Genomic DNA, 12753 nt, shown 5'->3' with positions numbered 1-12753 from the left:
TACGTGCAGACTGCTACATTAGCACACATGCTCTGGGAGTGCGGGTCGCTTGGACCGACTTATAGCAAACCCAAGTGGGATGCGCTTCTGCACAGCTCAGAACTTCAGGACCAAATCCTGGCCATCCAGTGTGCCCGTGACAGGGCCGTCAGGCTAGACCTGCTGGTCCCCACGTGGGAGTTGCCGGGTGATGCGTGGTAACCTCAGCGTCTGCACTGGACCATAATAAAGTTGTTCTAACTCACTCACTTACTCACGTGTGAAACGCAGTTATGGACGCTACGTAATGCATATGCATTTCTTCACAATTCTGTTCGGGGTCGTTGGAACCTTTTTTTAGCCTTGTTTTTTTTTTTGCATTAAACACGCACAGAAACCAAAGAAAAACCAAATGAAATGTGCTTGAAAAGGGCGGGTTTGGGGTATAGAGAAGGGGGTGGGGTATGGATGTTTTTAAATGCGGAGCATGTTATGGTCACACCTGCTGGCAAATTCGGCCTTGGCCGCGTCGGCGGCCCTATAGCACAAGCTCGCCTCTAGTTCCCCATACTTTCGTGTTGTGCCTAATGTCGTTTCTCCCCTCATCTCTCACCTGGCAAGGCCGATGCAGGTACCGTCTGCTAGTAAAAAACGACTACTTGCACTGCACAACAATTCACTGGCCACCCCGTATATGTACGCTCTGGATCTTACATCTTCTTCTTGTTGTTGTTCTTCTTCTTCTTTTCTTTTTGTTATGGCTCTTATCCAACGTTAGGGATTGGCCGACTGTTAGGTGAATTTTGTTTGAGTGTTTTTTTTACTTCTCGTATAGCTATGAATAGGTAATACAACAAGCATAATTATGGAATAATTGTATCGAAATTATTACAAGGAAAAATACTTAAGCTCAATGTTCTTGTAGTGTGACTGATAAATTTATTCATGGCATAGTAAAAGTCCCTGTGACTGTAGCCCAGCGTAGAGGCACCAAAGAAAAATGAACAACTGGTTCGTATATTTCAAGACCAAAATTTTAAAGAGGTGGTGCGATGGATCTTCTCAATTACGTGTACCAGTGGCAAGTTAGAAAGTGTTAACTAATTGTTTCCTCCTCATTACAGATGCTACACAGAGGAGACACCGTTCTACTTGCTCTATGCAGGTATAGAGAGAGAGAGAGAAGGAATGTAGGGAAGGTAGGAAGGTTAACTAGACTATACGTCCAGTTTGCTGCTCTACACATTGGTAGGAGGAGAGGAGAGTAAAAAAAGAGATTGATCGATTGATTGATTTGTGGGGTTTAACGTCCCAAAACCACCATTTGATTATGAGAGACGCCGTAGTGGAGGGCTCTGGAAATTTTGACCACCTGGGGTTCTTTAACGTGCACCCAAATCTGAGTACACGGGCCTACATTTCCGCCTCCATCGGAAATGCAGCCGCCGCAGCCGGGAATCGAACCCGCGACCTGCGGGTCAGCAGCCGAGTACCTTAGCCACAAAACCACCGCGGCGCAGCGAGTGAAAAAAAAGAGAGAAGGATAGACACATGTCACATCACACACACAATGCCGAGTTTCACAGGCGTTTCCTCAATGAAGTTGCTGTCAGGTATCTCAGGAGGGCTCGTGTGGCTTTGTGTGCTGATGTCTGTGCTGATGTGCTACACATCTGTGCTGATGTGCTACACATCTGTGCTGATGTGCTACGTGACCAGGCTCCTAAGATCTTTGCTTCATTAATTGACCGGTCATCGAGTCTATTCAAGGCGCACTGGAGAGTCCGGCGATGTTCCCCTAACTAAGCAGGTAAAAGTTGACGAAGGTTACCCGGTAGCGAAGTGTGATTATTGCCACTTCTATTATTTTCGACTTTGGTAACTCACTGTTCGAGGGAAATTGTAGGTGCTTATATTCTGAATAAGCTGCCAAGACAGGGTCTGATAAGCATTTTTTTGTAGTTAGCGTGTGGATTCTTGTCATTGTAATGTATGCTTTTTTGTGGGCAAACCTCAATGATTGGCATCAAAATCACTGTCTTTGCTAAAGAATCAGCGCTTTCGTTTAAAAAGAAATGCTTGTGTCCTAGTGCCCAAATTAGGTGGAAACATTGAAGGCGCGCGGGAACTAGAATTCTGAAAAGCTTTGGTAGAGGCGTTTCACCAGATGAGGAGAAAGAAGAACACACAGATGAGGAGTCAGTGATCATTTCTACGACCTTAAATGAACTGGTGAACTTGTGGAGAGCCATAAATTCAGCTATAAAACTGAGATAAAGTCCAACATCCGTAAAGAAAAAGATCACTCAAGTTCAGGGCAGAATACTTCATTGCCAGCTTTTTGTTTCAGTTTGCAATGCATCTGTTGCAATAACTACTTCGTTCGTAGAATATTTAGATGCTCTTGTAACAATCCGTTTAAAAGCCTGTGAGTTAATAATTTCGCATAGTTCGGAAAAATATTCTGCTAGACAATGCGAATTATTTTGGTAGAATCGTCAAAGGACGCATATCCCGAACTTGTACATTTAGGGGTCGAGTAATTTATGTACAAATATGAGTTGTGGCTTGCGGAATCTGTACCAGTGCTTAGCCAAAATTAAATATGAATTGGAGATGAAATTTGTTTCAGTATGATTAGACAGAAATTCCTACAACCATACACAAGTCTGTTGCGTAAGTAGGTTGAATCATCCTAACAAAGGTGGTGTTGTCACTTTCAGGTAAAATTCTGCGTTTTACACATGTTTTGGAAGGCCTAAGCACAGCCGTAAAGCCATTTGCTTTATTAGCACTAGTGGCTGAAGCTTGTATGTTAGCGCACCAGAAAGAAAGAACACAGCCGAACTTTCATAGCGGTTACACGTACCATTTCGAGACCATCAAGCGTGCTTTTCTTCTCATACCCGATCTGCGGCTGCTAAGCCTGCGCAATACACCCATTTCTCAAGCTCCTTGTGTTTCCATTTAGTGAATATTAGGTTGCCAGTTTAGTCGTTCATTATATATACCTCCGAGGTATTTTAATAAATCTACTTGCGGGACATATTGCAGCTTGTAAGCAAGAGATACTCCCACTGGATTGTTAACAGTAAGAAACCGAAATAGCCCACTTATTGGTAATAAAACTGAACTGCACACCATCTAGCCAATTCTCGAGCTCACTCAATTACGACTCAAGTACATACTACCAATTGTGGAAATCAACGCTGCTCCTTTATTGAACAAATAAGAATAATACAGACAAAATAACAATTGAGCATTACCCAAACATACCTAATTATGCAACATTCACGGGATACCCGCCCCCTTACTCTACTACGCATTTACTCGGGTTCCCCTGGTGGAAGATGCGAGGGGCTTTTTTAGGAGCGAAGCGGCCGTGCGGACAGCCCAAATTATGAACGCTGCCAAGTGTGCGAAACGATAGCTCACATATTTTGTGACTGTGCATTATACGTGGCGCAAAGAAAAATGCTAACTGCAACGTTGGCAAGCATTGAACGAACACCATTAAGTGAAATCCACATATTGTCAGCAATGAACGACCAAACAGTGTCAAAAACTGCTACAAAGGCTGTTCTAGACTTTATAAAAAGCACTTGACTAGAAACTAGACTGTAGGGTACTATGCTAACTGCTTACTGTACATACGCACCTCCTCTTCTTGCCCCAATCATCACCCTTCATCCCTCTTTCCTTCCCCTTTTCATTATCCCCTGTGTAGAGTAGCAGGCTAGAGCAAACTAGCTCAGGCCGACCTCTCTGCCTTCTAAACAGCTCCGAGAAGACTGCATCGAAGACAAATACGATGCAGGCTACTTTGCTGTCTAAACAAAATAGCAGCTCAACGAATCGCTCATATAGCTCGTATCTCGCCGGAATGGTCGTCTGCACACAAGATTACGCTTCTTCAGGTACTCCATGTGTGTAACGTTTAATTTTTGTAAGATTTCAACACGAAATAATTAAGCCAGAAAATACAACTGTTACGTTTGTTTATTTTGGATTTTTTTCTTTTTGATGCGAGGTGGCGCATCGTCGCTAAAAACCATCCAGACCTATTCCAATTTTCGAACAGCATGGGCTTGGTTCTGTCTTCACGCAGTCTGCGTAGACTCTCTACGTGCTGCCTAAGAATTGGAATACAGCCAGAGTCTAAACCTTTCCTGCGTGAGGCGTAACCAGAAGTATCAGACAAACAGGCAAGCAGACGAACGGATGGATGAATGGACAGACGGAGGCACGCACAGACAGACGGAAGGACTGACAGACAGACATAGAAACCGAGAGACATACAGACCGACATACATACAGACATACAGACAGACAAGCACAGACAGACAAACAGGCAAACAAACAAACAAACAAACAGACAGACAGAAGAACAAACGGACGGACGGATGGATGGATGGACAGAAAGACAAGACAAGTGAAAGACAGACAGACTAACAAGCGGACCGGTAGGCAGACAGACTGATGGACGGAAAGACAGACAGATGGACGAACACACAGACAGAGGTACGAACGAGCAGACAGAAAGACAAGCGACAGACAGACAGACTGACCTCCAGGCAGGCAGATACACAGACAGGAGGACGGACACACAGACAGACAGACAGACAGACACACAGACAGACAGACAGACAACAGACAGACAGACAGTCAGACAGACAGACAGACAGACAGACAGACAGACAGACAGGTGGACGTTTCGCCCCAGTTGTCATTATTCACTTTATGAATACAAGTTTTTTCATAAGTGTGTCTTGCCAAGCCTCGTTTAAATTAACTGCAAAACGACGGCGAAGCGAAGACGTACTGACACGCTCCTCTGACTACTTCGCACCAAAACGAACGGTGCATTGGGGGTAGACCACTTGGACAGACGCAGCTGGCATCTAAGCAGAAGAAATGTGAATTGTTTCTCACCTATCACTGCTGTATGATGTTCATAAATAGATATTACATACTTGCGAGGGCAAAACAAACATGTTCGTTTTCAAGTCTTGTGAAAAATAAATCATTATTTCTTGATGCCAAATCTGCTGCTTATGGCATAGAAAGGCATACCATGGTGGTTACCTTGTCCAGGTTTGATTTCCACCTTATAAACGCGAAAACGTTTTGCAACAAGACCTACGTAAAAAAGCATGAAGGAAGCTTCAATTACTGTATGTAACTTCATATCACTTTGTGTTACACTCCTGAAACAAGCACTGCGAATCTCAAGAATGTACTCCATCCGAAGCAGATCCGATTCCCGTCTTCGCCATGATTCCCATGGGCGTACAAACTGCACTGAAGGAATCCGCCTAGACACTTGCGCCAGATTACCCTCTAGGCAGATTGTATAAAACTCTATGGCATATGACTGCATTCTATGTAATGGGTACACTGAGGAGCGTGAAATTTTTTTGAACATGCTATGCAACCACTGCGTGGTCATAAGAAAATATGCGCAGTAGTGTGTGTGCCTTTTGTAATCACTTGCCGGCCTTCAAGCAAACAGTCTTCACGATAATTGTTTTCACGCACCATGGCAATGTACGCTTGAAGTACGCAATATTACAGATATATCTTGTATTGTGAAGCCTTTACACATCACACGAGTGTGTGATAAACAGGAATGTTTTTGCACTGCATTATCAAGTAGACTAAGGTATATACACTATACTTCCAAGCGGTGCATGGTTGTTTACGAGAACACCTGCTTGCCACGCACATGACATGGGTCGAATCTTCCCTCGGGCTTAGACATTTTAATTAGTATTTTTTATTTTTTTCTCTCTTGATTTTTCAGTCACGCATTAAAATCATTTTTACTCACAGCCAGTGCCACCAACGTCGGCAAGAACGCTGGAATTCCTGAAAAACGAGCTCCTCACTATCGTGTTAATAAATTATCAGTGTACTTAAAAATGGAAAGGAGGTGCTGATATTCTGACAATATGAGATAGCGAAGAAGTAAGCCATGCGCTAGTCTGAAGGGTAGCTCGAGTCCTCGGAAGCACTTTCTCCACCATCGCCAGATATACGGCCAAAGAATCATGGAACAAAAGTACTTACTGCTTAAGTGGCGATTTACCTGTAGGTGGCTTCTTATAAGAAATCGTGTCGCTCAACTTATGGCACCGACAATGCAATATTGCCTCAACCTAAACGCACGCAATTATTCACTATTCTTTGAAAATATCCCATTAAACTGCTGCTGTATTATCGGTTATATTTTCAAAACTATACCAGTATTTTCATTATGCTCAACACTTTGTGGACAAAAATAATCAGGCAAAACGTAGTTGAGATCGTCCATTAAAAAGCGTGGTTATGCAGCTAAGAAACGTGCATAGAATTTCAAAGAGAACCAAGGATTCTTATGAATCTTTGCATTTTTCTGATATCTATGCACGACTCTTGCTAAGCAATGCACATTCAAAATTTTTCATAGGACTACCATGAATGCGAACAATAGGTCATTTTGAATCAAGAACCGAACTTTTCAGCGTACATAAAATGATTGCTGCTGATTCGCCTTGATAACTTAAGTGAAGTGCTTCAGATGCATTATACTCAATGCGCGAACTCTATTTTATGATCTGCAATATATATAGTAGAGAAATATTTGGTTTGACCTGCAAAATAAGCTCCTCACTAAACAACAGTGACATACCCACGAGATAAGTTCTTTGTAATCGTCACTTTTTTAGACAAATATCTTGTATCTCACTCAATGGATCTAGCGATATCAGCGTCATCGCCGTGCATCTGTCATTTACGGAAACAGCAGTACCTACTAGAGAGAAAGAGAGAGAAAGAAAACTTTATTTGCGCATAACGCGGAGCATTACAAATAGTCGGGCCTCTATTCCGGGGCTCCGCTGGGCCTCGCCATCATTTTTACCCGTTGGACCAGCCAGTGCTCATCAACAATGGCCGAGCTGGACAGCAGTGCCTCCCATTGTTCCTCTGTGTTGTTCAAGTTGTGGTGTTCTTCATTGTGATGCGTACACTCCCACGTTATGTGAAACAGAGTTGGTGTGGCCCCACACCATGGACATATATTTCTGTATGCTGTGGGGTAGAATACATGCAGCCTGTGTAAGTTCGAGTATGTGTTTGTTTGGATTCTGCGTAATGCCACCGATTCCATTGCTGTGAGTTTTTATGTGGTGCTGGATACAGTTTTCTGTTGTCCCGGCATTACTGAAGAATTGTACCAAAGTTAGGATCTAGGGGCGTTGGATCCTTTATTGCAGTGTGCAAGGAAGCTCAATGATTTGTGAAGCCTCGAGCCGCCTCATTCGCAAACGGGTTTCCGGTGACGATCTCGTGCCCTGGCGTCCAGATAATGGTTTGGGTGTATTCAATTGGAAAGTCTTTCTGAGCTTTGGTTAGAATTTGGAAGGCCTTCATACATTGTAATTTCTCTATTGTAATTTCTCCATGCAGCCTTCAAATCTGTGATTATTCTCATTGGGGCTTTTCGCTCCCTGCCCTCCTTGATTGCCAGCGCGTTCGCTATCTCTTCCGCTTCTGTGATAGAGGCTTTGGCTATGGAGGCACAACTTGTGACGTTTCCTTTTCGGTCTGTGACCACGCCCACCATGTTCTTTGCGTTTGCCTGATATTGTGCAGCGTCAGTAAATCTCACCGTATTCAAAATTTTTTTCTTTTTATCAATGTAAGCGGCTCTTGCTTTACGTCTTCCATCATGTAAAACTGGGTCTATGTTCTTCGGTAGGGGGCATATCTTGTACCAGGCTCTGACTGAGCACGACAATTCCATAGCTCTTTCATGTGCTCGAGGCCGATCTTCTGAAGAAGTTTTCTGCCGGTTGGCGTCTGTAGCAGGCGGTTAATTTGGGTGGTTACTTGCGCCTCAACCAACTCATCAAATATATTGTGAAGTCCAAGCGATAATAGCTTCGCAGTTGAAGTGCTTTGTGGTAGTCGCAGAGCCGCTTTATACGCCATCCTTATTATTTTGTCTGCTTTTTCTTTCTCCTCTCTATTCAAGTTGTGATAGGGTAGCGAGTATGTAAGTCTGCTGATGGCTAAGCTCTTTACCAAACGAAGCACGTCTTGTTCTTTTAGTTAAGCACGATTGTTCGTTATTTGAACTATCATACGAACAATTCGTTGAGCTGTTTGTTTAAGCATATTCAGTTTGTGGAGACATCGCTGACTGGACCGTAACCACATCCCTAAGATTCGCACGATCGTTTTCTTTGAAATAATATTGCCGTCTAGCTTGACCTCAAGGCGGAGGCTCGGGTCTGTCCTTCGTTTTTTACTCTTGGAGAACCGAATGAGTTCCGATTTGTCTGCTGAGCACTGAAGTTCCCTTTCTTTAGTGTACTCTTCAATGGATTTAGCTGCCAGTTGAAGCCGCGATTTTTTTTCTGCCAAGCTACCCTTGGTTGTCCATATAGTGATGTCATCCGCATAGAAGGAGTGTCGTATGTCGGGAATATCTTCCAGTATTTTGGCTAGACCAATCATGGCTATGTAGAAAAGCGTAGGCGAGATCTCAGCGCCTTGTGGTGTGCCTTTGCTCGGTGGGTGGAAGAAATTGGATTCGTCTTCTCCTAATCTGATAACAGCGGTTCTTTTAGTAAGGAAGTTTGTACATATTTGTACATCCTTTGACCGCAGTTTGTCGCTGCTAGCTCATCTAATATGGCCTTATGGCTTACGTTGTCGAAAGGGCATTTTATGTCGATGGCCATGACAATGTTTTCTCCAGCTTTTGGAACATTTGTTAGTACTTCTTCCTTTAAAAGCAGAAGGATGTGCTGTGTCGAAAGGTTCGAGCGGAAACAAAACATGGTGTTTGACAACAAGTTATTTTGTTCAAGGTGCCGTTAAAGTCTGACATTTAATAATATCTCAAATACTTTGCCTAAGCACGAGTTAAGAAAGATTGGCCTGAGGTTTTTTTATTGCCAATTCCTTTCCTGGTTTGGGTATCATAAGTTTTACAGCATGCTTCCATTTCTGAGGTATAGTGCTATTCACCCAGTGTTTGTTAATATAGTTTAGAAGCGCTGTTATGGCTTCGCCATTCATAATGCGAATCACAGCTTTGGTGATTTGATCCGCCGCAGGCGCTGTGTTGCGTTTCATGCTGACGATTGCCGCTCTGACATCGGCATGCGTGAAAGGTGCATCCAGTTCTGTGTTTGGGAGCCCAGTGTATTTAGCCTGGTAAGGGGCTGTGATGGCTCGGGCGCCGAAACATTTAATATAAATGTCTTGAAAGAGGTCATCTCGTGTGACTGGATATGTGGGCAATAATCTTTCTAGAGAATTTTGTCCTTCGCGTTCAGTTTTCAGAGGGTCAATCATGGCTCTGAGGATATTCCATGTCTTTGCTGTTCCTAAGGTTCCATTTAGTGAATCGCAAAACTGTTCCCAGTTGGCTGTCGCGAGACGATTAGCGTACTGTTCGGCTTGCTGCGCCATTTCTTTAATTTTCGCTTTGAGTTTCTTATTTCGCTTTTGCCTTTTCCATCTTTTAGTGAGGTTTCTTCTTGCTTCCCACAGGTGAAGAAGGTGAGCGTCTACTTCAGCGGTGTCATCTGTTCTGGCGACTGTTTTGGTGTGCATTTGCTTTTCATTTCGAATTATTTTGCACCACTCGTCCAAGTCGTCTATGGCAGTCACATGCGCTTTTAGCGATTTTCTAAATGTATGCCAGTCCATAATTTTAGCTGTGCCGATGTGTTTGCGGGTTCGCCCGGTGCGCATTGTGGTGCTTAGTATGTAACAATCACTGCCAACGTTTTCAAGAGTGTTGTACCAGTCCACGCTGTGGCAGTTTCGTACTATCGTCAAGTCCAGACTTGTGTCCATGGATACGCTGTTGCCTATTCTCGTTAGTTTTTCAGGGTCAGTTAATAGTGTCATTTCCAGTTTTTCTATTTGACTTGCGATATTCTTGCCTTTTGTGTCTTGCAACTTATTACCCCAGCTTGCATGTCTGGCATTAAAGTCCCCAACGATGACTAATGGATTCCCTTTCGCCAGTTTTGCTGTCTCTTCAAAGCGCTTGTCGATCGTTGCTCTCTTTTGTCTTGGGGGACTATAGATATTAAGTACGAAGGCGCTCTTTTCATGGCTCCCTTTGTAGGTTATTTCTCCTATAATATGCGGGATATCCACCTCTTCTATGGGCTGATGACATATTGCTGTAATTGAGTTATCTACTACTGTAGCAACTTTCCATTATGGGTTCCCAGTACTGAAAGTTTCGTTGCCCCGTGATGTTGGTTGTGTTCTGCCTTCCGGGACTGCTATGACAGCAGGTGGCTTTTGTTGCGACGCCACCAGCTGCAATAGTTGCCCTCTTTTCCGCCGAAAAACACGGCAGTTTCACTGCCACATTTCACACTTTTCTGGCCGTTGCGCAGATATTTAGCCATTATGCGTCTCCTGGTTCATGACCGACAATCCGAGCCTGTTGTGAATTTTCTCAGCTTTTCTCTGATTTCTCAACTTTTTCTCTTTTTCTCTTTTTCTCTTTTTCAATTTTTCTCTTTTTCAAAAGCATGCCTGTGGCATGCTTTCGAAAGACTTTCGTGTATTCAATGTGTTGTGCCTGGATTTTCTTGTTCAGAATCTCGAGCTTTTTATCTACCTTTATTATTACTTGCTCTATAACTGTCGGCATAACGTCCTTTAATGTTTACTTCAGCATCGACGACGTAATCATTGAGTCGCCTCCTGCATTCGGTTGCGTCTGCGATTTCTGGCCACTCTGGGCGGGTATAGAACTTTGTTGCGGGTGCTGCGTTTGTTGTTTTTTTAGTTCCCCATATTCGCATTCTAGGTCAGATATTCACACCCGCGTTATCTGTAATTCGCGTTCTAAGCGCGTGAGTTGTGGTGTTTGGTGTGAGTGTAGGGAGGATTTTGCTGCCCAGCTCACCTGGTTCTTTGCTTTCTTTTTCTGCGCCTTCTTGCCCTTGTGCTGTTGTTGCTTTGCTTGGGCCTGCTTGTGGTCACCATTCCTAGAGTTGGAGCAATCTTGAGAGCCGGACCTGGATCGGGATGTAGATCGATACCTCGATCGGGAACTGGAACGGGTCCCGCCTGGCGATGCAGAGTCCTCGTGCTCCGTGCTGAACCAGCGTCTCACCAGCACAAAACTGGTACAAAACCAGCACAAAACTGGTAATAATAGCGTTACAGCAGGCTTGCCTATGTAATGGAAGCGTAGTGGAAGCTGGCGACAAACGAAATCTGGGGAACCAGCTGAAATAATTTTGCAGTCAATACAAAATAGTTTTGTAATCTGTGCAAGAATAATTTATTCTGCAGCTGAGTGTAACAAAATGGACTATGATGACAGTTCTCATAAGAAGTGTTTTGCAAAACCTTACGTGGGCATGACAATTGGTGTGGCTTGCTGAACTCGGATTAAAAGAGGACGTTGCAACGCACTCCTTTCTACAAAGAATCAGAAAAAAGAAGCCACCAGTTAGAACAGTCCTCAATATACATTATTGGCTTAATATTTTAGTGGCACCTTGTCACTTGTAAAAATGGCAGCGGCCAGTTGTTGCTGCACTTCGCGCTTCTCAGTTACAGAGGTAATTATAGTTTCCAAGCTTTACAGCGCTTTAAGCACTTGAAGTAGAAGCCTTGCATTATAATAGTTACAATGACAGCTACTAACTGTCGTTGAATCCTGACCTCTGGCCTTTGTTCCTTAAAAATGTCATGGTGAACTAAAAATAAGACTGAAAAAAAAACGCCTGGCCTGCGTGGAAGGCACAGCACCGTCACAGTGAAAACTAGAAAAGTGGCCTTTCAGAGCCTTTTCCAAACACTTGTCTTGTCACCAAGAAGATCTGATTGGGTAACTGCTGGAAGCACACTTTCTTGTAGCCCACTACGGCATAATTGATATATATTTCTGGGTAGCAGGCCGGCATTCGCTATGCTATTTTTCCTAATACTTCTGGGAAGCGTGGAGTCCGCTAAACTTTTGGTGAGGAATTTTGTGTCACTTGTTCATGCAGTGGCTAAGACGATGAAAAACTATGCCTAAAGCGGGCATGCGGGACAGTTGATTGCACGACCCACTCGTTACACTATTCGCATTGTGCGACGACTGTTTGTCCTTTCGCTGTTTTAAACGCTTTATAAGTCGTATTACCGCGATTGTCTTGCCTACATCAAGCCTGCCTAAGGCAAGTTCGCCAACAAGTCCCAAGCACCGGCATGTCTGTCCGGTAGATTACTTAGCTAGCGCACAGCGGACCAGAGTTCAAGCGTTACTGTGCCATTGGTACTAAACACTCTAAAAATAGGATAGGGAGAGTGCAGAAACGGGCTCCATATCCGCTTCGGCGCAGTGACTTTCGGGTGCCTTACCCGTCGTGCCCTTTCGCGGCAAGGAGCAAAGGAGCAAAGTTTCTCCTACAGTGTTCAAGTTTCTCCACAACCACAGAGGTCTGGCGCACGCGCATGTGCACGCCGAGCCTAGCTGGCCATGGCCAATCGCGTGCTATTATTTTACGTGCGATTGATTCAAGCAATGCAGATGTGACGTTAATTCTTTTGTTTTATTGGTGTAGAGCAAAGCCTTCTTTTTTGTTGCCAGGCAATCGAACGATGCTTTCCACACATCTGAGTGTGTCTTGTGTTGTTTCATACTACCAATTAGTCACTAACACAAGGAGCTCTGCTTCCTTAAACACTCTTGCTTTATCGATTACTTTAGACTGTACACAAATATTGCATTTTTCTGGTGTCGACAAACTTGGT

General features: G+C 43.8%; 1 long non-coding RNA gene across 1 annotated transcript in view; it reads right to left on the bottom strand.

Annotated features, from left to right (window-relative positions):
- The window catches only part of LOC142786673 (uncharacterized), a 188620-nt gene that overhangs the window by 51421 nt on the left and 124446 nt on the right, over positions 1–12753 (bottom strand). Inside the window, exon 2 of the long non-coding RNA XR_012889113.1 lies at positions 11364–11430. This is a non-coding gene — a long non-coding RNA (uncharacterized LOC142786673). The remainder of the gene's footprint in view (positions 1–11363; positions 11431–12753) is intronic.

This window comes from Rhipicephalus microplus, unplaced genomic scaffold, assembly GCF_043290135.1.
Source record: "Rhipicephalus microplus isolate Deutch F79 unplaced genomic scaffold, USDA_Rmic scaffold_28, whole genome shotgun sequence".
NCBI classification, from domain to species: Eukaryota; Metazoa; Arthropoda; class Arachnida; order Ixodida; family Ixodidae; genus Rhipicephalus; species Rhipicephalus microplus.
The sequence above is the reverse complement of the archived record's forward strand: the minus strand, read 5'-3'. Positions and strand labels throughout refer to the sequence as shown.